Source organism: Schistocerca nitens, chromosome 4, assembly GCF_023898315.1.
Source record: "Schistocerca nitens isolate TAMUIC-IGC-003100 chromosome 4, iqSchNite1.1, whole genome shotgun sequence".
In the NCBI taxonomy this organism is placed as follows: domain Eukaryota; kingdom Metazoa; phylum Arthropoda; class Insecta; order Orthoptera; family Acrididae; genus Schistocerca; species Schistocerca nitens.
Genome location: NC_064617.1, coordinates 942,068,253 through 942,072,609, shown reverse-complemented (window position 1 = coordinate 942,072,609; position 4,357 = coordinate 942,068,253). Strand labels below are relative to the sequence as shown.

At 48.1% G+C, this 4,357-nt stretch overlaps 1 pseudogene; it reads left to right on the top strand.

The window, feature by feature from the left end:
- The first annotated feature begins 3,418 nt into the window (after positions 1-3,418).
- LOC126253833 (5S ribosomal RNA) lies at positions 3,419-3,536 on the top strand (annotated as a pseudogene).
- The last annotated feature ends 821 nt before the right edge of the window (positions 3,537-4,357 follow it).

The window sequence follows — 4,357 nt, the reverse complement described above, 5'->3', positions numbered from 1 at the left end:
GATGCTGGATGTAGTCCTGTGGAACGGCTTGCCATGCCATTTCCACCTGGCGCCTCAGTTGGACCAGCGTTCGTGCTGGACGTGCAGACCGCGTGAGACGACGCTTCATCCAGTCCCAAACATGCTCAATGGGGGACAGATGCGGAGATCTTGCTGGCCAGGGTAGTTGACTTACACCTTCTAGAGCACGTTGGGTGGCACGGGATACATGCGGACGTGCATTGTCCTGTTGGAACAGCAAGTTCCCTTGCCGGTCTAGGAATGGTAGAACGATGGGTTCGATGACGGTTTGGATGTACCGTGCACTATTCAGTGTCCCCTCGACGATCACCAGTGGTGTACGGCCAGTGTAGGAGATCGCTCCCCACACCATGATGCCGGGTGTTGGCCCTGTGTGCCTCGGTCGTATGCAGTCCTGATTGTGGCGCTCACCTGCACGGCGCCAGACACGCATACGACCATCATTGGCACCAAGGCAGAAGCGACTCTCATCGCTGAAGACGACACGTCTCCATTCGTCCCTCCATTCACGCCTGTCGCGACACCACTGGAGGCGGGCTGCACGATGTTGGGGCGTGAGCGGAAGACGGCCTAACGGTGTGCGGCATCGTAGCCCAGCTTCATGGAGACGGTTGCGAATGGTCCTCGCCGATACCCCAGGAGCAACAGTGTCCCTAATTTGCTGGGAAGTGGCGGTGCGGTCCCCTACGGCACTGCGTAGGATCCTACGGTCTTGGCGTGCATCCGTGCGTCGCTGCGGTCCGGTGCCAGGTCGACGGGCACGTGCACCTTCCGCCGACCACTGGCGACAACATCGATGTACTGTGGAGACCTCACGCCCCACGTGTTGAGCAATTCGGCGGTACGTCCACCCGGCCTCCCGCATGCCCACTATACGCTCAAAATGGCTCTGAGCACTATGGGACGCAACTGCTGTGGTCATAAGTCCCCTAGAACTGAGAACTACTTAAACCTAACTAACCTAAGGACAGCACACAACACCCAGCCATCACGAGGCAGAGAAAATCCCTGACCCCGCCGGGAATCGAACCCGGGAACCCACTATACGCCCTCGCTCAAAGTCCGTCAACTGCACATACGGTTCACGTCCACGCTGTCGCGGCATGCTACCAGTGTTAAAGACTGCGATGGAGCTCCGTATGCCACGGCAAACTGGCTGACACTGACGGCGGCGGTGCACAAATGCTGCGCAGCTAGCGCCATTCGACGGCCAACACCGCGGTTCCTGGTGTGTCCGCTGTGCCGTGCGTGTGATCATTGCTTGTACAGCCCTCTCGCAGTGTCCGGAGCAAGTATGGTGGGTCTGACACACCGGTGTCAATGTGTTCTTTTTTCCATTTCCAGGAGTGTATTTCGGAGTGCCGACCTGTGCACTTGTGGGATTTCCGTGGCTTCTGCAGTGAAGTCATAGTATGCGTTGAGAAGTGAATATCTCGCGAGCTATGTTGTTGTTCGTAACTAATTACATGCAGTAGAAATCTATTGTTTCCCTGTTATTCAGCTTATATTTTATTTAATTGCTGGACCATCGACACCAGTATGTGTTTTGCAGAAATAGACCGCATTCTCAAAAGTACTTCAACTATCGTACTCATCATTTACAGTCGTTAAGATAGTATCTGCAGACTTTATTTAATTGCAATCTTTCATTTATAAATTTATATGTTACGTTCATAATTCGCAATTGCCGAGTGATAGATAGCTTCGACCATTCGATTCATGTGTGTAATCTTATCGTGTACTATAGACTTAGCAGTATTTGGCCTGGAATGCGGCAACTACGTATCCCAGCTCCGAGACAACGAAACCAGCCAAAACTATTAATACAGCAACGTTGAGTCGGAGGGTACATAGTTGAGGACCGCCACGTCATCATCTCACATTTTCTGTTGTGAAAGCCCGCAGTGTGTAGCATAAAACGTGATTCATCTGGAAAGGCCACCGTCACCAGTTAGTAGAAGTGCTGCAGTGGTACTGGCGTGTAAATTCCAGCCTTCGTCACCGACGAACAGCAATGAACATGGGTGCGTCAACCAGGCGCATGCTGTGACTGTCGCTGGACACTCGTTGAGGAACCTCTTTTGATAGGCCCTTGATTCGTCTGGATGTCAGGTGCTCAACAGTTGCACGTATGCCGCCCCCCCCCCCCCCCCCTCCACACACATCTCCGCTGCCGTCGTTCGTCCCTATCATCTATCGCCCGTGACTCATCATATACTTTAACCGCATCTACATCTACATGATTACTCTGCAATTCACATCTAAGTGCTTGGCAGATGGTTCATCGAACCACAATCATACTATCTCCCTACCATTCCACTCCCGAACAGCGCGCGGGAAAAACGAACACCTAAACCTTTCTGTTCGAGCTCTGATTTCTCTTATTTTATTTTGATGATCATTCCTACCTATGTAGGTTGGGCTCAACAAAATATTTTCGCATTCGGAAGAGAAAGTTTGTGACTGAAATTTCGTAATAGATCTCGCCGCGACGAAAAACGTCTTTGCTTTAATGACTTCTATCCCAACTCGCGTATCATATCTGCCACACTCTCTCCCCTAATACGCGATAATACAAAACGAGCTGCCCGTTTTTGCACCCTTTCGATGTCCTTGGTTCATCCCACCTGGTAAGGATCCCACACCGCGCAACAATATCCTAACAGAGGACGAACGAGTGTAGTCTAAGCTGTCTCCTTAGTGGACTTGCATCTTCTAAGTGTCCTGTCAATGAAACGCAACCTTTGGCTCGCCTTCCCCATAAAATTATCAATGTGGTCTTTCCAACTGAAGTTGTTCGTAATTTTTACACCCAGGTACTTAGTTGAATTGACAGCCTTGAGAATTGTACTATTTATCGAGTAACCACGTGTAGCTTCCCCTTTTTAGATTGATTGTTTGTTAATGAATGAAGCTCAGGCTCCGGTTAACTTGCGGTAGAATGTTTGCGAGGACAGTCACAAAAGAGAATTGTCTTGCTGCGCTGTATTTACGACGAGTGCATGTTAGTTTTACCGGTTTACTCTGATAAATATTTACTCCCCGACGTGTACGAGCCTAGCTACACGTAAATGCATACAAATTGAGATTATTGCCCTAATCATGATTACAGTCTATATACATCCAGAGTTTATCTATGAAAGTTTACAGTTCGCGTGAGCTAAATAGTCTGAATCAGTACGATAACTTTCTAGAGCGCCAAAGAGTATCTATGAATGCTACGCTCTGTTGATAATCTATGTTGTCGCACAGATAAATGTTTCATGAGCTCGTAATATTAAATGGTTTGAAAGACATGTCAAACAATGTAAATTCACTTTATGTTGGTTTATTCTAGTCTGTGCACATGCCATCATTCTCTTCATTCTCTTAAAGAAGTAACCTATCTTTCAGATGAGGCTACGGCCTTACCGCAGTGGGTACACCGGTTCCCGTCAGATCACCGAAGTTAAGCGCTGTCGGGCGTGGCCGGCACTTGGATGGGTGACCACCCGCGACGCCATGCACTGTTGCCATTTTTCGGGGTGCACTCAGCCTCGTGATGCCAATTAAGGATCTACTCGACCGAATACTAGCGCCCTCCAGGCAAATAAAACCATGTGATTCTTAAATTTCTCCACGCGTATTTCATGACGAAATAAATCTCGGGTGAAGAGCCTGGTATGAGTGTGCATAGGACACAATATTTCGGCAATCGACCACGTTGCCAGTACATCAGCACACCTGATGATGGCAACGTGCTCGATTACCGAAATATTGTGTCCTATGCACACTCATACTAGGCTCTTCACCCGAGATTTATTTTGTCAAAGAAAACCATCATAACGACCGGGAGAGCGGCGTGCTGACCACACGCCCCTCCTATCCGATCCTCATCTGAGGATGAAACGGCGGTCGGATGGTTCCGATGGGCCACTTGTGGCCTGACAACGGAGTGCTTATTATTATTTTCTTTCAGATGGGAGGAATTAGTTACGTAAATTCAGCCAAAGAGTTTACAGCAAGATCCAGATCACGCTATTTACTTTAACGCTTTGTCTATCGTATTGGGCCTAAGTTCAGTCTTTCGTTGATAATAATCAAATTAAGACAATACATTCGGTAATTTTCCTAGCTTGAATTACTTCAAAGATATTTTCAAAGTTGCTGATTTACCTCTTTCAGTTTTGAATCATTTCTAGCAGATCGCAAATCTTCAAAATGTAACAAACCATCTCTTATCGCCTACCAATATTACGTACCAGCGCTCAAGTTCAATTACGACACGACAAGGCAAGCTCCAGAACCACATTAACAATGTACAACTTATCTTCTGTATTTCGCAGTGTCCTCAAAA